Below are 25238 nucleotides of genomic sequence, written 5' to 3'. Positions count from 1 at the left end.
AGGAAGAATTTTATGAAGTTAGTTCTACAAATTTAGAACATAACTACAGAGGTACAAATGACACTGAACATTCAGACACGAATCACTGCCTCCCCATCAACTGCCCCAGATTAACACAGCCAGGTTCAAGTGCTATCCTGAACTTGGAGCTGCTGAACTAATACAAAGGTCATCTACTGAGAAGTCTCAGGGGCATCATTTGAACTGATCCTTAAATCAACTGCAAAATTTAACCTGAAAGATCAAAACAAAAAAGACACATGGGGGACCATTTCAGAATATTGTTGGAAAAACACTTAAGGTACTAACATTTTGAAACTAACTGTTATAGAGACAGGAACTATAAATTAGGGCCACTCCCAAGAACTGTGACATTATTTCACACTGGAAATTAGAGTAAATGAGGTACATTTTTCTTCTAGTAAATGTTTCTGAGAAAAATAAATATTGATAAAACTGCATATATGAACCACAAAAAGATGACACTTGTTTATATCACCATTAGCTGTTCAGGAGATTTAAAAAAATAAAATATTTGGATTTCTCATGTAAACTTGTTTACATCCAAAACTCATGTTTCTAAAGAAAATGATTGGGCAAGTAAAAAACAAAATCCAAAAGCTATGGAAGAAATTCTAAAAGAGTTTAAATCCCAAGCATACTATAATTGCTTTGAAATGGGACTCTCATTAGATCAATTCTTCTCAGAGCATAGTCCGCATTATGGACAGAAATTGAGAGTAATCACTTGAAATATTTTAAAGAAATCTGACCTTATGGTGACAATCAAGAATATGATTTCTTATATCACAAAAATTATAGGCTGTAAAGAATTGGGAAAAATCTCAAACTGGTACTCAAAGATATTTTAAGAAACACTGCTCTAGGTTATTTCTTCCCAAGAACTATTTCCTCTATTGAAAGAAACCTAACCCTCCTCTTGTTTGAGAAATACGCACACTAAATGACCATATCTATATAGTCATAACATCTGTGAAGGTATTATGCATCTGATGATATTAACATGGAATCTTGGGTTCTAAGACAATTTTTGTCCTGGTACAATCCTTCTGAGTACATGTTACAATTTTCTTTTTTTAATTTATTTATATTTTAATTGAAGGATAATTGCTTTACAGAATTCTGTTGTTTTCTGTCAAACCTCAACATGAATCAACCATAGCCTTTTGAACTTCCCTCCCTTCCATCAACCATCTAGGTTGATACAGAGCCCCTGTTTGAGTTTCCTGAGCCATACAGCAAATTCCTGTTGGCTATCTATTTTACATATGGTAATGTAGGTTTCCATGTTACTCTCTCCATACTTCTCACCCTCCCCTCCCTTCTCCCAGTGTCCATAAGTCTGTTCTCTATGTCTGTTTCTCCATTGCTGCCCTGTAAATAAATTTTTCAGTACCATTTTTCTAGATTCTGTATATATGCGTTAGAATACAATACCTATCTTTCTTTTTCTGACTTACTTCACTATGTATGATATGTTCTAGGTTCATCCACCTCATCAGAACTGACTCAAATGCATTCCTTTTTATGGCTGAGTAATATTCCATTGTGTATATGAACCACATTTCTTTATCCATTCATCTGTCAATGGACATCTAGGTTCCTTCCATGTCTTAGCTATTGTAAATACTGCTGCAGTGAACAATGGGATACATCTGTGTTTTTCAATTTTAGTTTCCTCAGGGTGCATGCCTAGGAGTGGGACTGCTGGGTCATATGGTGGCTTTATTCCTAGATTTTTAAGGAATTTCCATACCATTTTCCATAGTGGCTGTTTCAATTTACATTCCCACCAACAGTGTGAGTGTTCCCTTTTCTCCACACCCCCTCCAACATTTACTGTTTGTAGACTTTTTGATGATGGCCATTCTGCCTGGTTTGAAGTGATATCTCATGGTAGTTTTGATTTGCATTTCTCCGATAATGACTGATATTGAGCAACTTTTCATGTGTTTGTTATCTATCTGAATGTCTTCCTTGGAGAAAAGTCTGTTTAGGTCTTTTTCCCACTTTTTGATTCGGTTGTTTTTCCAATATTGAGTTGTATGAACTCCTTCTATATTTTGGAAATTAATCATTTGTCAGTTGTTTCATTTGCCATTATTTTCTCTCATTCTGAGGGCTGTCTCTTCACCTTGCTTATAGTTTCCTTTGCTGTGCAAAAGCCTTTAAGCTTTATCAGGTTCCACTTGTTTACTTTTTCTTTTATTTCTGTTAATTTAGGAGGTGGGTCATAGAGGATCTTGCTTTGATTTATGTCATCGAGTGTTCTGCCTATGTTTTCCTCTAAAAGTTTTATAGTTTCTGGTATTACATTTAGGTCTTTAGTCCATTTGGTATTTATCTTTTTGTATGGTGTTAAGAGGAGAAGGCAATGGCAAGCCACTCCAGTACTCTTGCCTAAAAAATCCCATGGATGGAGGAGCCTGGTGGGCTGCAGTCCATGGGGTCGCTATGGGTCGGACATGACTGAGCGACTTCACTTTCACTTTTCACTTTCACACATTGGAGAAGGAAATGGCAACCCACTCCAGTGTTCTTGCCTGGAGAATCCCAGGGACAGGGGAGCCTGGTGGGCTTCCGTCTATGGGGTCACACAGAGTCGGACACGACTGAAGTGACTTAGCAGCAGCAGCAGCATGGTGTTAAGAAATGTTTTAATTTCATTCTTTTACATGTAGCTGTCCAGTGTTCCCAGCACCATTTATTGAAGAGGCTGTCTTTGCCCCATTGTATATTCTTTCCTCCTTTGTCAAAATGAAGGTACCCATAGGTGCATGGGTTTATTTCTGGGCATTCTATCTTGTTCCATTGTTCTATATTTCTGTTTTTGTGCCAGTATCATAGTGTCTTGATGACTGTAGCTTTGAAGCATAATATGAAGTCACGAAGGTTGATTCTTCTAGCTCCATTCTTTCCCAAGACTGCTTTGGCTATTTGGGGTCCTTTGTGTTTACATATGAATTGAGAAAATTTTTATTCTAGTTTTGTGAAAAATGCTATTGGTAATTTGATAGGGATCACACTGAATCTATAGATTGAGTTTGGTAGTATAGTCATTTTCACAATATTGATCCTTCCTACCAAGGAACATGGAATATCTCTACATCTTGATTTCTTTCATTCAGTTCAGTTCAGGTTATTGATATTTCTCCCAGAAATCTTGATTCCAGCTTGTGCATCTTCCAGCCCAGCGTTCCTCATGATGTACTCTGCATACAAGTTAAATAAGCAGGGTGACAATATACAACCTTGACGTACTCCTTTTCCTATCTGGAACCAGTCTTTTGTTCCATGTCCAGTTCTAACTGTTGCTTCGTGACCTGCATACAGGTTTCTCAAGAAGCAGGTCAGGTGGTCTGGTATTCCCATCTCTTTCAGAATGTTCCACAGTTTATTGTGATCCACACAGTCAAAGGTTTTGGCATAGTCAATGAAGCAGAAATAGATGCTCTTCTGGAGCTCTCTTGCCTTTTCCATGATCCAGCGGATGTTGGCAATTTGATCTCTGGTGCCTCTGCCTTTTCTAAAACCTGCTTGAATATCTGGGAGTTCACGGTTCACATATTGCTGAAGCCTGGCTTGGAGAATTTTGAGCATGACTTTACTAGCGTGTGAGATGAGTGCAATTGTGTAGTAGTTTGAGCATTCTTTGGCATTGCCTTTCTTTGGGATTGGAATGAAGACTGACCTTTTCCAGTCCTGTGGCCACTGCTGAGTTTTCCAAATTTGCTGGCATATTGAGTGCAGCACTTTCACAGCATCATCTTTCAGGATTTGAAATAGCTCAACTGGAATTCCATCACCTCCACTAGCTTTATCCATAGTGATGCTTTCTAAGGCCCACTTTGACTTCACATTCCAAGATGTCTGGCTCTAGGTGAGTGATCACGCAATCGTGATTATCTTGGTCGTGAAGATCTTTTTTGTACAGTTCTTCTGTGTATTCTTGCCACCTCTTCTTAATATCTTCTGCTTCTGTTAGGTCCATACCATTTCTGTCCTTTATCGAGCCCATCTTTACATGAAATGTTCCCTTGGTATCTCTAATTTTCTTGAAGAGATCTCTAGTTTATCCCATTCTGTTGTTTTCCTCTATTTCTTTGCATAAATTGCTGAGTAAGGCTTTCTTATCTCTCCTTGTTATTCTTTGAAACTCTGCATTCAGATGCTTATATCTTTCCTTTTCTCCTTTGCTTTTCATTTCTCTTCTTTTCACACCTATTTGTAAGGTCTCCTCAGACAGCCATGTTGCTTTTTTGCATTTCTTTTCCATGGGGATATTCTTGGTCCCTGTCTCCTGTGCAATGTCACGAACCTCCGTCCAGAGTTCATCAGGCACTCTATCTATCAGATCTAGTCCCTTAAATCTATTTCTCACTTCCACTGTATAATCATAAGGGATTTGATTTAGGTCATATCTGAATGATCTAGTGGTTTTCCCTACTTTCTTCAATTTCAGTCTGAATTTGGCAATAAGGTGTTCATGATCTGAGCCACAGTCAGCTCCTGGTCTTGTTTTTGCTAACTGTATAGAGCTTCTCCAACTTTGGCTGCAAAGAATATAATTAATCTGATTTCGGTGCTGACCATCTGGTGATGTCCATGTGTAGAGTCTTCTCTTGTGTTGTTCGAAGAGGGTGTTTGCTATGACCAGTGTGTTCTCTTGGCAAAACTCTATTAGCCTTTGCCCTGCTTCATTCCGTGCTCCAAGGCCAAATTTGCCTGTTACTCTAGGTGTTTCTTGAGTTCCTACTTTTGCATTCCAGTCACCTATAATGAAAAGGACATCTTTTTTGGGTGTTAGTTCTAAAAGGTCTTGTAGGTCTTCATAGAACCGTTCAACTTCAGCTTCTTCAGCGTTACTGGTTGGGGCATAGGCCTGGATTACTGTAATATTGAATGGTTTGCCTTGGAAACGAACAGAAATCATTTTGTTGTTTTTAAGATTGCATCCAAGTTAGCATTTAGGACTCTTTTGTTGACCATGATGTCTACTCCATTTCTTCTAAGGGTCTCCTGCCCACAGTGGTAGATATAATGGTCATCTGATTTAAATGGTCATCTGATTTCTTTCTTTAGTGTCTTACAATTTTCTGGGTACATTCTTTTGTCTCCTTAGGTAAATTTATTCCTAAATATTTAATTCTTTTTGTTGCACTGGTGAATGGGATTGATTGAATGATTCCTTTATTTCACTTTCTGATTTTTCATTGTCAATATATAGAAATGCAAGTGAGATATATATATACACAATGGAGTATTACTCAGCCATTAAAAAGAATGCATTTGAACCAGTTCTAATGAGGTGGATGAAACTAGAGCCTTTTATACAGAGTGAAGTAAGCCAGAAAGAAAAACACCAATACAGTATACTAACACATATATATGGAATTTAGAAAGATGCAAATGATAACCCTGTAAAACAAAAGAGACACAGATGTATAAAACAGTCTTTGGGACACTGTGGGAGAGGGTGAGGGTGGGATGATTTGGGAGAATGGCATTCAAACATGTATATTATCATATGTGAAACGAATCGCCAGTTCAGGGTTGATGCATGTTACAGGATGCTCAGGGCTGGTATGCGGGGATGACCCAGAGGGAGGATAAGGGGAGGATGGAGTTGGGAGAGGTTTCGGGAGGGGGAACTCATTGTACACCCGGGGCAGATTCATGTCAATGTATGGCAAAACCAACCAATATAATATTGTAAAATAATTAGCCTCCAATAAAAAATAAATAAAAAGCAGAGATATTACTTTATCGAGAAAAAAAAAAAAAGAAATGCAAGTGATTTCTGTGTATTGATTTTGTATCCTGCACCTTTGCTAAATTCAGTGATTAGCTCTAGTAATTTTCTGATACTATCTTTAGGTTTTTCTTCGTATAGTATCCAGAGAAGGCAATGGCAAGCCACTCCAGTACTATTGCCTAGAAAATCCCATGGATGGAGGAGCCTGGTAGGCTGCAGTCCGTGGGGTCGCTAAGGGTCAGACACGACTGAGCAACTTCACTTTCACTTTTTACTTTCACACATTGGAGAAGGAAATGGCAACCCACTCCAGTGTTCTTGCCTGGAGAATCCCAGGGACGGGGGAGCCTGGTGGGCTTCCATTTATGGGGTCACACAGAGTCAGACACGACCGAAGTGACTTAGCAGCAGCAGCAGCAGCATACAGTATCATGCCATCTGCAAATAGTGAGAGCTTTACTTCTTCTTTTCTGATCTGGATTCCTTTTATTTATTTACTTTTTTCTTCTCTGATTGCTGTAGCTAGGGCTTCCAGAACTATGTTGAATAACAGTGGTGAAAGTGGCTACCCTTGTTTTGTTGCTGATCTTAGGGGGTATGCTTTTAATTTTTCACCATTGAGAATAATGTTTGCTGTAGGCTTATTATATACAGCCTTTACTATGTTGAGGTAGGTTCCTTCTGTGCCCATTTTTTGAAGTTTTAATCATAAATGGGTGCTGAATTTTCTCAAAGGTTTTTTCTGCATCTGTTGAGATTATCATATGGTTTTTATCTTTCAATTTGTTAATATGGTATATCATATTGATTGATTTCTGTATATTGAAGAATCCTGTATTCCTGGAATAAAGCCAACTTGATCATGGTGTATGAGTTTTTGATGTGTTGCTGGATTCTGTTTGCTAAAATTTTGCTGAGGATTTTTGCATCTGTATTCATCAGTGATATTGGCCGATAGTTTTCTTTTTTGTGTGGTCTTTGTCTGGTTTTGGTATCAGGATGATGGTGGCCTCATGGAATGAGTTTGGAAGTGTTCCTTCCTCTGAGATTTTTTGAAAGAGTTTTAGGAGGACAGGCATTGCTGCTGCTGCTGCTAAGTCACTTCAGTTGTGTCCGACTCTGTGTGACCCCATAGACGGGAGCCCACCAGGTTCCCCTGTCCCTGGAATTCTCCAGGCAAGAACACTGGAGTGGGTTGCCATTTCCTTCTCCAAAGTGTGAAAGTGAAAAGTGAAAGTGATTAGCTGTCCTCTAAATGTTTGATAGAATTCTCCTGTGAAGCCATCTGGTCCTGGGCTTTTGTTTATTGGGAGATTTTTGATCACAGCTTCAATTTCAGTGCTTGTAATTGGGTTATTCATAATTTCTACTTCTTTCTGGCTCAGTCTCGGAAGACTGAACTTTTCTAAGACTGTCCATTTATTCCAGGTTATCCATTTTATTGTCATACAGTTGCTCATAATAGTTTCTTATAATCCTTTGTATTTCTGCATTGTCTGTTGTAACCTTTCCTTTTTCATTTCTAATTTTGTTGATTTGATTCTTCTGTCTTTTATTTTCTTGCTGAGTCTGGCTAAAGGTTTGTCAATTTCATTTATCTTCTTAAAGAACCAGCTTTTAGTTTTATTAATCTTTACTAGTGTTTCTTTCACTTCTTTTTTTCATTTATTTCTGCTCAGATCATTATAATTTTTTTCTTTCTACTAATTTGGGGGTTTTTTGGTTTTTCTTTTTCCAGTTGTTTTAGGCATAAAATTAGGTTGTGTTATTTGATGTTTTTCTTTTTTCTTGAGGTAGGATTGTATTGCTATAAACTTCCCTCTTAGAACTGCTTTCGCTGCATCCCATTGGTTTTGAGTTGTCATGTTTTCATTGTCATTTGTTTCTAGAAATTTTTTCATTTTCCTTTTGATTTCTTCAGTAACCTGTTGGCTATTCAGAAACATTTTGTTTAATCTTCATGCGTTTGTGTGTTTTTTTTTTCAGTTTTTTTTTTCTTTTAATTAATACCTAGTCTCATAGCGTTGTGCTTGGAGAAAATACTTGATACGATTTCAATTTTCCCAAATTTACTGAGACTTGATTTGTGACCCAAGATGTGGTCTATCCTGGAGAATATTCCATGTGTACTTGAGAAGAAGCTGTATTCTTTTGCATTTGGACGGAACGTCCTGAAGATATCAGTGAGATTCATCTCATCTAATGTATCATTTAAAACATGTTTCCTTATTAATTTTCTATTTTGATGATCTGTTCATTGGTGTGAGTGTGGTTTTTAAAATCTCCTTCTTTTATTGTGTTACTGTCAATCTCTCCTTTTATGTCTGTTAGTGTTTGTCTTATGCACTGAGGTGCTCCTATGTTGGGTGCATAGACACAATTGTTATGTCTTCCTCTGGGATTGAGCCCTTGATCGTTATGCAGTGTCCTTCCTTATCTCATGGAATCTTCTTTATTTTAAGGTTTATTTTGTCTGTTATGAGGATTGCCACTTCAGCTTCCTCTTGCTTCCCATTTGCATGGAATATGTCTTTCCATCCTCCAACTTTCAGTCTATATGTGTCTTTAGGTCTGCAGTGAGTTTCTTGTAAACAGCATATATATGGAAAAAAAAAGCTAAAAAGCTTAATTAGTGCCATTAAAATTGAAAACTAACAGAGGCAAGAAAAAGGGAAAAGAAAAAAAAATCCAAAAGAATCTACAGAACAAGTCAAAACATAGAAATAATCAATGTTTTCTTGAGTCACTGCTGTCAGAGTCCGTTCCCTTGCTGGGAGTCACAGCCTACCTCACCTCCCTAGGATGCCCTCCAACACTGTGCTGGTCTCGACATACTGTGGGGGCAGCTCAGATTCTAATCTGGTCCTACTCCTGTGTGTTCTTGCCTCCAATGTCCACAGCTATCAGAACTAGTGTGTTTTCTTTTGTGGGAGCTCTCAATGTCCTTTTATATATTCCATAGACATAGTCTGCCTAGTTGATCATGTGGATTTAATCTGCAGCTTGTACAGCTGTTGGGCAGGTTTTGGGTCTTCTTCCTTAGCCACTGCCCCTGGGTTTCAATTGTGGTTTTATGTCCACCTCTGCATGTGGATCATCCACTGGGGTTTGCTCCTAAGGCTGCCCTGAAGGACTTGGGTCTCCCTTGGTGAGGGCCAGGTGTTTACAGATGCTTGGGTCACAGGGGTTCTGGAAGAACCAGGTACTCAGGGCAGAATTTTGGCTAGGGCAGTAGGAAATATAGTCCTCTATAAGGGTATGGCAACTAGGATTAGCCAATACACTCCAGTATTGCCTGGAGAACGTCCCCTGACAAAGAAGCCTGATAGGCCACAGTCCACAGGGTTTCAAAGAGTAGGACATGACCGAAGTGACCCTGCATGCACAGATGCAAGACTTTTTTTGCCTGTGGCATCTCTACCCCAGTGAGGGTTGAGTGTGAAAGTGGTGCAGCTGTTTGGATTGCAGGGACCTTGGTGGTGCCAACTGTGCAGGGACATGGACTGCCTCCACCATAGAAGTTATGGCCCTATCAGAGTCTTACATTGAAAAAAAAAAAGAGAGTTCCATAAAAACATCTATTTCCACTTCATTGACTATGCCAAAGCCTTGACTGTGTGGAAAACGATAAACTGTGGAAAATTCTGAAAGTGAGGGGAATACCAGGCCACCTGACCTGCCTCTTGAGAAACCTATATGCAGGTCAGGAAGCAACAGTTAGAACTGGATATGGAACAACAGACTGGTTCCAAATAGGAAAAGGAGTATATCAAGGCTGTATATTGTCACCCTGCTTATTTAACTTCTATACAGAGTACATCATGAGAAACACTGGGCTGGAGGAAACACAAGCTGGAATCAAGATTGCTGGGAGAAATATCAATAACCTCAGATATGCAGATGACACCACCTTTATGGCAGAAAGTGAAGAAGAACTAAAGAGCCTCTTGATGAAAGTGAAAGAGGAGAGTGGAAAAGTTGGCTTAAAGCTCAACATTCAGAAAACTAAGATCATGGTATTAGGTCCCATCACTTAATGGCAAATAGATGGGGAAACAGTGGAAACAGTGGCTGGCTTTATTTTTCTGGGCTCCAATATCACTGCAGATGGTGATTGCAGCCATGAAATTAAAAGACTCTTGCTCCTTGGAAGGAAAGTTATGACCAACCTAGACAGCATATTAAAGAGCAGAGACATTACTTTGCCAACAAAGGTCTGTCTAGTCAAAGCTATGGTTTTTCCAGTGGTCACGTATGGATGTGAGAGTTGGACTATAAAGAAAGCTGAGTGCCAAAGAAATGATGCTTTTGAAATGTGTTGTTGAAGATTCTTGAGAGTCCCTTGGACTGCAAGGAGATCCAACAAGTCCATCCTAAAGGAGATCAGTCCTGGGTATTCATTGGCGGGACTGATGTTGAAGCTGAAACCTCAATACTTTGGCCACATTATATGAAGAGCTGATACATTTGAAAAGACCCTGATGCTGGGAAAGATTGAGGGCAGGAGTAGAAGGGGACGACAGAGGGTGAAATGGTTTGATGACATCACCGACACAATGGATGTTGGTTTGGGTGGACTCTATTATTTGGTGATGGACAGGGAGGCCTGACGTGCTATGGTTCATGGGTTTGCAAAGAGTCAGACAACTAAGCGACTGAACTGAACAGAGTCTTTTTCAAGTCTCTTGTAGCTGGTGATCAGAAGGCCTCTTTGTCCAGTCTTTCTCCATAGCTCTGCCTATTCAGGCACTTAGAGGGCTCGCTTGCCTTGGGACCTTCTCTGTTTTTTGGTGAATCAGGCACACAGAGGGGGCCCCAGGCTGGGGTGCTACTCTGTAGATCGGCATGTCAGGCAATTAAGTTATGCCGGGTGGGGTCCTACTCTGTAGTCAGTGTGTCAGGCATTTTTTGGGGCCAGCCTCTCTATTGTTCAGCTGCCCATGCTGGCATGTGGGGAGTGAGAGGCTATAGTGATGGCTCCACCCACTACGCATGACTCAGCTGTATTGCCTTGCTTCCACAGCTGCCTGGCTTTCCTCCACAGGCCTTTCCCACCACAATCTCCTCCCTCACATCCCCTCGATCTGTCTCTCCAGTCAACAGCAGCCCTCGACCTGGGAATGATCCACAATCCTTAAAGTCCAGCTCCCAGCTGCTGTGTCTTCTAGGGGACCTGTGTCCCTGTCTAGGGTATGTATGGCTGAAGCAAGGACTGTCTGATTCTCATTCCATTTAGGCTGCTAAAGATCAGCTGTTTCACTCTCAGCCTTAAACGTTTCTCCTCTGACTCAAACAATTGCCCCGATGTGGGGATCTGATCCCTGCTTCATTTCCCTCACCTGCCGAGGGCAGGTCCAGTCCTACTAACACTCCTGTTTTTCCCCCTAGCTCCTTCATCCTACAGAGTTTTGTGTGGTTCTATATATTCTTTTCTGCTGGTCAGGTACTCCTGTCTGCTCTCAGCTGGTGTTCTGCATGCACTTCTGTGTCCAAAGGTGTATTTCTGGTGTATCTGTGGAGAGAGATGTACTCCTCATCACCTACTCCTCCACTATCTTTGCTCTCCATGTTACAAATTTAAATAGAGAAAGTAATCTCTCATGTGTGACATATGGAAGTAGAGTAGACTGAGCATGTAAACCAGAAGTTCAAAGTTCTTTTATTTTCTACTATGCCATCCACAAGAATGTAATTGTCAGATGTTTGTTGTAACTCTACCCATTGCCTCCTCACTGATAAAAAGGGGTGTCTCTTTCTATATGCCCTCTCTTAAAGCAGAAAAGTTATCATGACATTTTCAAGGCAATTTCCCTTCATTTTGCATTGTCCACAATTGTTATGTGTCTATAACTAAGCCAGTTGGTGCCAAAGGAATCAGAATTATCATGTTTCTTTCACGCTAATAGGGATTCACGCGCCTTCTGGCTTGAAAAAAGGCCATCCATTCTTGAAAGATGCTAAATTTTTAATTTAAAAAAGGGTTCTTACAGTGAGAGAAAGGAAAGTGTAGGTGAGGTGCATCACTAACATCTTTCAGAATGACATTTAATACAGGGGTCAGAGAACATTTCCTTGGGGAATACAAATGTGATAATGACTGAAAGGGCCCAAAAATAAGTTCTGAGGAGATCAGATTTTTGGTATTGGGAGAGGAGGAAGATCCAGTAAAGGAGACTGCAAAGCTGCCCACATAGTCAAAGCTTCAGTGTTATGGAAATAGTGGAAGAAAAAATTTCAATGTAATTAACTGTGATGAAAATTAATAAGAAAACAAGTAGGATGGATACTGACACTTTTAAATTATACCAATGGTTAGTAAAAGAAAGTCACGTAGGATTTTAGAATAAACAGGTCAGTGGAAAATTGGGGCATGAAACAAAACTGGAGTTTGTAAAAGTATGAAGAGAACATGAGGAAAAGAAGCCAAAAGGTGATCCAAAACACAGAGATACCATCTCACACTGGTCAGAATGGTCGGCATCAAAAAGTCTACAAACAAATGCTGGAGAGAGTGTGCAGATGATGGAACCTTCTCACACTGCTGGTGGGAATGCAAACTAGTATAGCCACCAAGGAGAACAGAGTGGAAATTCCTTAAAAAACTGGGACTATAACTGCATTCAGTGGCACAGAAATCCCACTGCTGGGCTACACACTGAGGAAACCAGAATTGAAAGACACATATGTACTCTGATGTTCATGGCAGCACTGTTTACAACAGCTAGGACATGGAAGCAATCCAGATGTCCATCAGCAGACAAATGGATAAGGAAGTTGTGGTACATATACACAGTGGAATATTACTCAGCTATATAAAGGAACACATTTGAGTCAGTCCTAATGAGGTGGATGAAACTGGAGCCTATTATTCTGAGTGAAGTAAGTCAGAAAGCGAAATATCAATACAGTATATTAACACACACATATATATGGACTTACAAAGATGGTAATGATGATCCTATACACAAGGCAGCAAAAGAGACACAGATGTGAAGAACAGACTTTTGGACCCTGTGGGAGAAGGCGAGGGTGGGAAGATTTGAGAGAATAGCATTGAATATTATGATTTACTAATATATTACGATATATGAAATAGATGACAAGTACAAGTTTTGATGCATGAAGCAGGGCACTGAAAGTCAGTGCTCTGGGACAACCAGAGGGATGGGGTGGGGAGGGTGGAAAGAGGGTAGTTCAGGATGGAAGGACACATGTGCACCATGGCTAATTCATGTATAACAAAAATCATCACAATATTGTAAACTAATTATCCTCCATCTAAAATAAATAAATTAATTTTTTTAAAAAAGAAAGGAAAAAAAATTAATTCAACTCAAAGGAAAAAAAAAAGAAGAAGCAGCCAAAAGGTGTGCAATATTTGGAAATCAATACTAATGCATAGGAGAAAACGTGCCAGGAATTGATGGACGACAGAATGGTAGCCCCCTCAAGGATGGCTGTGTCCTAATTCCTGAAACTTGTACGTGGCAAAAAGGAGTTCCTGACGTAATTAAGTAAGTATATTGGGATGCCAAGAAAAACCTAGATTATCCAAATGAGGCACTCTATACTTTGATTTCTTTAAGCTATGGCTTTATTATTCTTTTTTAAAATTTTTATTCATTTTTTTAAAAAAACAAAAGGACAATTCACCCATTTCTCCCACCTCTTCATCCCTTGCCTTTTGCAATTACTTAACTGTTCTCTGTTTCTATTAGCTTGGTTTTATACTACATCAATTTAAAAGAATAAAATGTTTCAGTAAGATACATTCATTCAAATCACACAAAACAGATTTTTTAAAAGTAGTATACCTTTATAGAGACAAGTGACATTAGTAATATTGGAAAATATGCATGTCAAATATTCAGTTCAGTTCAGTTGCTCAGTCTTGTCCAACTCTTTGCGACCCCATGAATCACAGCACGCCAGGCCTCCCTGTCCATCATCAACTCCCGGAGTTCACTCAAACTCATGTCCATTGAGTCGGTGATGCCATCCAGCCATCTCATTCTCTGTCACCCCTGTCTCCTCCCACCCCCAATCCCTCCTAGCATCAGACTCTTTTCCAGTGAGGCAACTCGTCGCATGAGGTGGCCAAAGTATTGGAGTTTCAGCTTTAGCATTAGTCCTTCCAATGAACACCCAGGATTGATCTCGAGAATGGACTGGTTGGATCTCCTTGCAGTCCAAGGGACTTTCAAGAGTCTTCTCCAGCACCACAGTTCAAAAGCATCAATTCTTCGGCGATCAGCTTTCTTCACAGTCCAACTCTCACATCCATACGTGACCACGGGAAAAACCATAGCCTTGACTAGACGGACCTTGGTTGGCAAAGTAATGTCTCTGCTTTTCAATATGCTATCTAGGTTGGTCATAACTTTCCTTCCAAGGAGTAAGCGTCTTTTAATTTCCTGGCTGCAATCAGCATAATTTCAAATATTAGGACCTACAAAATTATTTCAATAATATATGAATTTAGCAATTTTTCTCAACGTAATTTGAAGTCACTGGTGTTTATATAGTCTCAGTAAAACTCAATTATGTCCGTATAGGTATAATTGAATAATTAATTTCTAACGTGTTAAATTAATTATGCAATTTTATTCTGATTTTTGAGATCTAAAATAATTTTTGCCAAGTATATTATATTACCAGCAACATTGAAATTTTGATTGTTCTTAGTCCAGCCTTCTTCCTTTACACATTTATTTTAACTCTCATAAATCTACTACATTTTTTTTTGTATTGGTTAAGGTAAATGCCAGATTTTTCATCTTAATAATATTAAAATATCCTTCTCTTTCACATTTAGTCCAAAATGATGCCCCTGCATGACTTTGTCATTTAGCTCTGGCCTTTCTACCCTGGGGCTCTTCTCTCTCCAAGACAAGAAAACAAATTCAATGTCTTTAGTAAGGAACTAATTGAGACAAAAACTGAAACATGGATAAAAATTAAAATCACCAATTCATTGATATTTTTTTATCTACCCAAGCTCAAAGAATTTAAAAGTCTCGGAAACTTAATACACAAAGATAGTGCTGAGTATGGATGAGTCAAATACACACTCCAAGTGCTATCTAGCATTACAATTTGTTAAGAAGTGAAAGTATTGGCAGTGAGCTTTCAGTAGTGACAAACTAGCCCAGTACTTTTTATCATTTTATTGAATTGACATGTGTTTTATTGCAATGACTAAATCAATCAATCTGTTATTTTGGCATTGGTTGTAAACAGACTGGAAAGACTTATATCAAAAGAAATTTTCAGTACAATTCAGTGAGGTAAAAGTTATTAAAATTTTATTAAAGATGACATTATGATAAAACAAAGTCTAGGCAATTTATCCAAGGTCAAGGTGTGAAATATGAAATATATATACATGATAAGTAACTTTGGAATCCACAGACTCTTATTATTAAAGTAATACTATTCATTTTCCCAAATACAGTCAGTTGATCTATCTTTTATGCTTTTTCCTTAATTGAGAGATTAAGGAAATATAATCTCTCTCCTTTTCCCCCTCAATGTCACTCTTTCCATGGATGTAGCCATACTCTTATTTATATCACACAAAATATGCCAAACCACTATCATCACAATTATTTTTACACAATGATCTTTTCCCCACTATGGTCTTAGTGTGCTCTCATTTCAAAATTCCCTCAAAAGTGAACATTTTCAATATGATGTCAGTGATAACACAAGATGTCAGTGATGAACTGAAAGTAAGAAGAGTGACAAAATGTTCCCATTTTCTGTATTTTCTATTTCTTCTTAAATTGAAAGTGAACCTGTTTCTTCTGTGTTATCAGCTGTTTATATCTTATTTCTAAATACTGTCACAGAGGTACCTTAGCATGTTTAACTAAACAGAGTATAGTCCATCCTCTGCATCTGTAGGGGCTTGGTTCCAAGACTGCCATGAATACAAAAATCCACGAATGCTCAAGTCCCTCACAGAAGGATCTGCGTATCTGCAAATGTGGAAACCAGGGATGCGAGGAGCCGATGGCCCTGCAGCATTGTTTCAGCTTTTATTCATGTCAAGGTATTAAGCCTGACCCCGGGCTCCTACTTCAATTGAGGTGTCCATAAATCTTACTGACTCAACTGTTTTCAACAATGGCTTGTGGTACAAATGACTCCACAGTCTGAATCATTAATCTTGACTAAATCTGCCCCTCTCTGCAGATACTACTGGGTACGTGCCCCTAGTTCACTGTGAGGTGAGGAGAGAGGGAGCCCCATCTTCTTGGCCACATGTGTCCAGAGTGGAGTTCCCATCAGTCTAAGCTGAGGATTGGCGGGGAAGACATGCATGTTGTGTCTCAAGTGCCACAATCTCACTTTTATTATTGCAGTTTATTACATTTTCTTGAGAAAATGCCTCTGCATTAGTTGGATACCCTTAGGACAATTTCCAGAAACTTTAGATGGTTGTTGTTTTTATAATTTCCACCGGTTATGGTTGTTTCACTGAAGATTGGCAGAGTTCCTCAGGCTGCCACCACAAATACATATCTCTTATGTTTCTTTTTTATATTACATTATATGTATTTCTTATATTTCATATATCTATACAGTCCATGGAATTCTCCAGGCCAGAATACTGGAGTGGGTAGCCTTTCTCTTCTCCAGGGGATCTTTCTGACCTAGGAATTTAACCAGGATCTCCTGCATTGAAGGCAGATTCTTTACCAACAGAGCTATCAGGCAAGCCCTATATTAAATTTTATATAATTTATTTTCAGATAAATTTTCAAGTGTTGCTCTATCATGTCCTGAAATACAGCAAAGTCAGTCTTCCCTTGAGGGTAGATGAGGTGGTGAGAGTAGAGTTAGTATCTGGGTCTCCTCACACAACCCACGTGAGTCTCAGGTACCAGCCTGAGTAGGATGCCATTCCCCTAAAGCATTGTACACTTCAGTTGTAAAAAGCTGGATGAGACTGTGCTTCATGAGGACCTGCGCTGGAAGAGTTACTCCCATCCCACAACAGGTTTGCTTTCTTTTGGTAAATAAAGGGAACTAACGTGTACTTATGGTGATAGCTAGTGTGTGTGATTTAAGACCAGCAAACCACCGCTCATCTCAAACATAGCACACAACTTCTAAACATTCACTGAATGTCCATTTTAAACCATTTATTATTTTGATTTTTTTTTAATCTTGACTCTATCCACTATTCAGCTTGGATTATTAATCAACAAAATGCCTTAAACTGCTAAACAATAACAGCAACAACAGCAGCTAAATTCCTCCCTTCAACACTTAAGCTATGATTATACAGAGAAAGAGATTATCACAGAGAAAGATCATGGTCACAGAGAAAGTACTTTCAGTACCTCCTTCTCTCCCTTATTTTTTCCCAAGACAGATGATGACAGCAAAGCCCTATTTCTCCTAAAAGGATCCCAATTATATGGCTCATTAAGAGGGGGCATATTGTCGATGTAAAGATCTGCTTCACAGCAAGTTCCCCAGTGCTTAATAGTGCCCCACACATAATAGTCTCATTATATGTTTGCTGTTTAGATTAATAAATGAACGTATGGTTGTTCAGTAAAATCTGCTTCAACACCAGGAAAGTTGAAAAGGATGGCACCCACATTTTACAGACTTAGAGGAATTTCTTCTTGCTGTTTAACCCAGAGCAAACGAATGAATAAATAGCAGACTTGAAAGATGCTCTCCTTTTGTGAAGCAAGATCCTACCTGGGTGATAAATAAAAGACACCTGTACAGACCCCACTCATGCTCCAAACTGACTAAGGCAAGAAGCAGGATAGATGTTGGAGAAGGCAATAGCACCCCACTCCAGTACTCTTGCCTGGAAAATCCCATGGACGGAGGAGCCTGGTGGGCTGCAGTCCATGGGGTCGCTGAGCGTCAGACACGACTGAGCGACTTCACTTTCACTTTTCACTTTCATGCACTGGAGACGGAAATGGCAACCCACTCCAGTATTCTTGCCTGGAGAATCCCAGGGACGGGGGAGCCTGGTGGGCTGCCATCTATGGGGTCGCACAGAGTCGGACACGACTGAAGCGACTTAGCAGCAGCAGCAGCAGCAGGATAGATATAGAGTGCCTGCATGAGTGTGTGCTCAGTCGTGTCCAACTCTTTGCAACCCCATGAACTATAGCCCACCAGGCTTCTCTGTGCATGGGATTAACCCGGCAAGAATACAGAAGTGGGTTTCCATTTCCTCCTCCATGGGATATTCCTGACTGAAGAACTGAACCTGTGTCTCCCATGTCTCCAGCACTGCAGGCAGATTCTTTACCACTCAGCCACCTGGGAAGCTGAGATATAGGGTTCAGTTCAGTTCAGTTCAGTTCAGTCGCTCAGTCGTGTCCGACTCTCCGCGACCCCATGAATCACAGCACGCCAGGCCTCCCTGTCCATCACCAACTCCCGGAGTTCACTCAAACTCATGTCCACAGAGTCGGTGATGCCATCCAGCCATCTCATTCTCTGTCGTCCCCTTCTCCTCCCGCCCCCAACCTTTCCCAGCATCAGAGTCTTTTCCAGTGAGTCAACTCGTCGCATGAGGTGGCCAAAGTATTGCAGCTTAATATCTAGATTTCACCAGTGGTTCTGAAACCAACTGCAATATAGGTAAAAGTTCAGGTAGAAATGGCACGTGCATTTCTGCTGTTTCTTAACATTGGCCCCTCAGGCACTGCTCACCATTGTGCTGTTTCTCCATCACTGGGACCGTGACACGGAAGGTTCGTAGGCATGACTTCAGTTACCTGAGAAAAGCTCTGAGATGACATCAGAACTTATTTGTGCAAGTATCTGGAAAAATCCAGTCTTGACTGTTTCCCATCTTCTCCAGCCGTAGAATATCTGCCTTGGTAAAATAAAAGCAGAATAAAAATGAATATTCTCTTTTTTTTTTCATATTAAACTACTTAGCTATTTAAGTACATTTGCAAAATAATTTCTGAAATATATCATTCTAGTTTCCTATGTCATGTTGAGCACACAAAAAAATATTCCCAGAAAAATCAGAGGACATTGGAGAGAAAATGAAAACAATCAGTAAGGAATTCCTGTCTGTTTACTGTAGTCTCACAAAATTCATGTGTTGAAGTTCTGATTGCCAGTACCTTAAAATGGAACCATATTTGGAGATACAGCCTTTAGAGACATGATTATGTTAAAATGGGATCACTGAGGTGGACCCCACATCAGTATGACTGGTATCCTTATAAACAAGAGGAGATTAGGATATGCACAGAAAGAGAGAGGGAAGATAACAGAAAGGCACAATCAGAAGGCAGCCATCTGGAAGCAAAGGAAGAAGCCAACCATGCTGATACCTTGAACTCAGAATTCTAGCTTCCAGCATTGTAAAAGAATCCCTTGGGCTGCCAGGAGATTAAACCAGTCAATCCTAAAGGAAATTCGCCCTGAATATTCACTGGAAGGTTTGATCCTGAAGCTAAAGCTCAAATACTTTGGCCACCTGATGTGAACAGATGAGTCATTAGAAAAGACCCTGATGGGGGAAAAGATGGGAGGCAAGAGGAGAAGGGAGAAGCAGAGGATGAGACGGTTAGATAGCATCACCAACTCAATGGGCATGAATTTGAGCAAACTCAGGGAGACAGTGGAGGACAGAGGAGCCTGGCATGCTGCAGTCCATGAGCTTGCAGAGTCCAACATGACTTAGCAACTGAATAACAACAAAGCGATCTAATACAACCATGAGTGAGTGAAAGTCACTCAGTCGTGTCTGACTCTACAGATTCTTAATGCATTCCTTACTATAAAGAAGGAGATTCTTACTATATCTCCAAATGTGCAAAGCCTCTACCCGGCTGTTCTGCCACATAGTCTGTTTATTCCCTGCTTCTCAACTGGAGCCATTAATTCTGTCCTGATTACTTTGGGAAAGTTTTATTTGCCTGGTTACATATTTATTATTAAAACCAATCTCGAAGGTTTAGAATACGAAAAGAAACTAGGTATTTTGCTCTTTGCATATAAATGAAAGAGGATGGTGTGAAGTAGGTATAATTAATACAGTTTTCTACTGTATTACTCAATTGAGTAATATGAGAATTTTTATGAAAAAAAAATATTTTTATTTTTTAAACAATTTATTTCAATAAATTGAAATACAAATAACACTAAAATATAATGCCTTCTCAATTTTAAAGATACTTGCATCTTATTAGTCAAATATAAAATCTGAACTTGCAGCAAAAATGTCTACTTTCTCTAAATATTTAGAGTTTCTGCTGTAAGAACTCATTTCACATAATTCCTAAAAAGTTCTGAGAACACGAAAGCATTTTCCATCAAGAAATACTCAACACAAATCATGTCTGATGCTCAATCTAACTTTGTCCATCAGTACAATCAACAGAAGCATAGGTGACTATTAGGAAATCACAATCCAGTGCCTTTTCAATGGATTTGTTTTCAATAGTCCTATCAAAATTTTAGAGAACATTTTTTCAACTTAAAAGTTATTTATCAGCTTGCCACTTTAATTTTAAAGTGATTAAAATTCTGCCTATGCCATGTTGCTAATGATTGTTCAAAGCAATATTTGAAACACATGGCATTATATTTAAAGAATAATGTCACTATTAGGGTTGTTACACATACATGCCAGTTTTTCATTCTTGAAGATATACCCTTTGACAAAGTACACAGGATATTAAGAAGGAATTTGGTTTTGATTTTTCTAAAGAGGAAATGCAATGGCTCTATCTCCCAAAGAAAATATAACTTTTATATGATGAGATTGAGCTTTCAAGGAGCCAAATTTCAGATAAGGATGATGCTATGATCAACAAAATTTTACTAATGGTTCCTGAATCAAAACCTCATTAAAGACAGGAACCCTCTTGTGGGTTCTGTCAATGGCATTGTCCTTTTGACAGTCATGAGGCACTGGCAGCTTTATCTCTCTGGAGCCTTCTTTGGCATTCTATCCCCTGAATGAATGAACGAAACACAATAGGCATTTGCTGTAACAGTCTTCTTAGGTAAAGTCCACTGGCATTTTCAGTCAATCAAACCACAAACAAATTGCCTTGGAATATTTGTGACCCTTCCGCTGAATACACATTTTCATTTAAAGCAGAAAAGCAATAAGTTTGTACCATGCAGTTCTTTGGCAGTATCTGTTAGGAATGTACTTTAATTCTACATGAACAATATTTTGCCATGTTGTATATTGCCAATAACCTCAAACTGCAGTGTTGGCATATAAAAGGAAATATCCTGATAAAGATCAGGTTAACATCTTCTATTTATTCCTGGCTTAAAGGTGAAGTTTAGAGCAGTCCCAGTTTTCACTACCAGGAATATGTGCAGAATGAGTAAAAATAAAGGAAAAATAGATATAAATTACACCAAGTACTAAGTCAGAAGCCCTTCACTCCTCCAGGGGTGTCTGGACTGAGGCAGCAGAGCCAGACAAGGGTTCTGGTAGCTGATCCTGGAGCCCAGATTTAGCCTTTGGCTTCGCTTCTGGAAAAATATTTTAACAATGAAATCTATATAAAAATTCCTTCCTTTCAATTATTCCTGCCTGAGAATGGCTTTGCAGTGATGTGCCTAAGACCAGAACAAGGTTAACGCATTTAACATTTTTCTAAAAAAAGGTTTTCAAAGAAAGCTATGAGGGGAATCATGAGTTGCCTTCTTTTGCTAGGCAAATCTCCCAGCAACTTTCATATCTCAAATGCCTACAACAAAGAAAGTGGACACAGCTTAGATGAGAACACATGAGTATATTGTTATAAGGTGAGGAGTCGTCTTTTCTTCAGGGACTTTAATTATAATATGTTAAGAAAATATTAAGGGTATTGGAAATAAATTGGAGTTTCTATTTTGTTGCTTTTTATATTTACAGATTTCCAAAACTGAATTTCAGTGATGAAGGTATGTTATAGTAATGACTAAACTTCTTCCTTGAAGCTAGGAGATTAAGAAAGGATTAAAGAGAGAACAGTAATTTATCAAATAATCACATGTTAACATAGCTTTAAATAAACGTTTTTCTTTGGCAATAGCCTTTGGCAACATACATAAAACATGTATTGCTCAAAACATACATCTTTTACGTATAAATAATATATAATACATGTTTCTGTAGCAAAGGCTTACAAGACGAAAATAGAGTGAAAGACTCCTGAGTATAACTTTAAATTTGCTCCTGGTGATAATTAGAAGTCACTGAAGCTCTAGGGTAAGACACAAACATCACGGCATATAATGGAGCGATACAGTGCATGGTTGTTGTATGCTACAAAGTAGAAATACTAAGAGAAAAAAAAATTAAACTTGGAAACTTTGTTTCAATAGTGGAATGATCTTTGTGCCTTCGGAACAAATGTTTTCTACCCTAGCACTAGAAAAATATCTAAACACCGAAGATTTAAAGGTTGGTTTTGAGACAGTATGAATACAGTCTCAACTAACAAAAGTGATAACGATACTGACAACAGCAACAAAAAGCCCATATATGAGGAATCTAGAAAAATGGTAAAGCTGAATGAATTTGCCAGGGCAGGAATAGAGGGGCAGGCATAGTTGGGTGGGGGAGAAGGGGTGGGATGAATTGGGAGATTGGGATTGACATATATGCACTATTCTTTAAGCATATCATCTAACATCCATAATTTATAGCAATTCAGAAATGTAAAATGTCTACTTCATTAAAGCATTTTATCAGTAAATATTCTGTATTTTCACACACTTAACAAAGCAAAGGCTTTTAAAATTAGGCATGTTATTAAAAAAAAAAAAAAAACTGGTCAGTTAAATTTAAAAGACTAATTCAACAAGATGTGTGTTTAGCACCAAATAGGTAAGTCAATGATCTGATTGAATTTCCCAATATGGAAAGGGTTGTATGCAGTTACTTAAAAGATAAAACTGAGTGAGTGTATATAAGGTAGATATGTGTGTGTTTGGGTGTGTGTGTGTGTGTGTTGGATCAAAAATCAGATGACCCATGTTCTGCTTCTAGTTAAATGGTTTTTTATAAGTCATTTACTTTCCACCTGGGGTCAAAAGTTTTAATCTGAGAAACGGAGACACCAAGATCTGACTTGCACACAAAGTTATCATGATAAGATATATGTGAAGGCAAAATGAAAATCACATGGTCTTTTGTAATTAATTAGCTACTTTAGAAGCAGATGTGAACAAGACAGATGAATAGTCATGGTAAGAAAGGAAGAGAGTTAACTGATATAATCCACTTAATGTAGTTGTGTTTTTCACAATATTCAACCAGTCAGAGGTGGAAACTTTTGTCAGTTGGCTGCTACCTGACAACAAATACATTGTCTAGCTGATTTTTCCCCATAAATTGACTAAAAAGATGAGTTATTTTCGCAACATGTAAACACAGCCAGAGAAAAATTTAACCTTCTCTAACCTCCATTATCTATCTGAATTTGAAACCAAATGTAGATGAACTCATTATTACAGTGACAACCTCTGTTGTAATTAAAAAAACATGGGATCTTTTTCTAAAGTAGAGGTAAGGCAAAGGGCAAAGAAATGGCTCACCCTCTCCATGCATTATCCGAGGATTTCCTAACATGAAAATGTTCCAGCTGTTTCCAGAAGACACACTGAACTATGACTGACTAGCTAATACAACTATGACAGAAAATTCTAAGTGCTATTAATTAGCCACTAGAGTACAAAGTCAAAAGGTGAAAATTAGAATAAATTCTAGGATATCTGCTGATTCCTTTCACAAAATTGCATAAATTTAAACTTTCTAAAAGATCCACTTATACCAATATAATGTGACTGAATTAAATCCACAGTACAATTTTTTTGTTTCTTGGCTGCCAGCTTGAATGTGTCTGTTGATCTCACATTTAAATACTTATGGAGTCTTTACAAGTCATTTTGCTGCCCAGTGTGTCAGTCCAAATCTATTCCTTTTCACTCACTTTTACTTGAATGCCATTTTAAAAGGGGTAACAGAGTTTGTTAGTACAGCTAACTCATAGGTCATATTTCATATCAAATAACCTGGATACAAAAAACAAGTGAAAATTAGATTTTTCATTAGGTTTATTTTATACTAAAATAATAGGATGGAATACAGAAATAATTAAAGGAAAGCAGTAAGGTCAATCAAAAACCCCGTATTAAGTAAGTAGATTAGAGGTATTCATGTTCTTAATAAACTTTTTTATTTAGGAGATTTTTGAATCTGAGAGACCAAGTACTATAAGGCAGAAAAAAATTTTACTAACTTTTTCTGCCTTATAGTACTTGGTCTCTCAGATTCAAAAATCTCCTAAATAAAAAATTTATTAAGAACATGAATACCTCTAATCTACTTTCTTTATTTCCACAGGGCAGAATATTTGTAACCACTTAAAACTTGTAAGGAATAGTCATAGAAATTAAATTTCCCCTCCGTTAAAAGACATTTGAGATTCACCTTTGCACAACTTGGATTTTCCTGCAATGAGGACACTGTCTCCTTCTTCCTCTTCATATGCTTCTCATTTCCCCCATTGAATGGTAATTCCACAATCCAGATGCCAAACTGCAAAAATATTCTTCCTGCGGTAGCATATGGTTCCTTGGCACGCTTATGCAGCATCTGTACAAAAAGCTTATAGTTTCCTCTGGGTATGTAATACTTCTGGCTGCTAAGAGGCTATTTGTGCGGTCTTTCCCTCAAAGACACCATTTCTCTTGACAAACCTTTGGTTCTAAGCAAATTTTGCACATTTTCTGTCCATTTGAGAATCAGTGATATACATAAGCTTGCTTTACAGCCAGGCAGCTCTCCAAGTATTCTCATTCTATGACCAGGGGGTGGATCTGGCACAGATACAAATTGGTTTAACTACAATAAGAGTTTATTTAGCTACCTTAATAAGCAACATTTTGTTGCTGATAAAATATGAGGATTGTCAACATTGGGGTAGCTATCCGTAAGGATGATCAAGGTCAAGAAAAATAGCATTTGAAAGGAAAGCTGCATAAAGTAGCAATATGGGAAAGCGTGCCGTGTTCTGCGTTCATGCTGTTGTAAATGGTGTGTGTGATGTGTAGTTACTCATATGTGACTTTTCCCTAACTGAAAATTTAGCTTCCACACAGCTGTTGGACCAAGCCCCCAGGTGGCACATAGCACCACTACCTCCAGCATTATTTCTGTGGGGAACTGCTTTATCGGTCACCATTTTATCTAAGCACTAGAAGCAATTATGCAGCCAGAATTAGAGATTATTTCATACTGAAGAATTTAAGAGTTGACTTAAGAAAGACTGAGAAGAAAATCTTTTCAGACTTCTCATAGTCTATACCACATTTTTCTAAGCTTGAGGGTTATTTTCTCAGAAGAAATTTGTAGAAAGGAAATATTTTTCCAATAAGACTCATTATTCCTGTTGACAAGGTAAGGCATAACAAAATGTTCAAAATTATCAATAATCATCTT

The sequence above is a fragment of the Moschus berezovskii genome, chromosome 26 (genome assembly GCF_049115385.1).
Source record: "Moschus berezovskii isolate FMDL1 chromosome 26, NW_MosBer_1.0, whole genome shotgun sequence".
NCBI classification, from domain to species: Eukaryota; Metazoa; Chordata; class Mammalia; order Artiodactyla; family Moschidae; genus Moschus; species Moschus berezovskii.
This window is presented reverse-complemented; position numbering follows the sequence as displayed.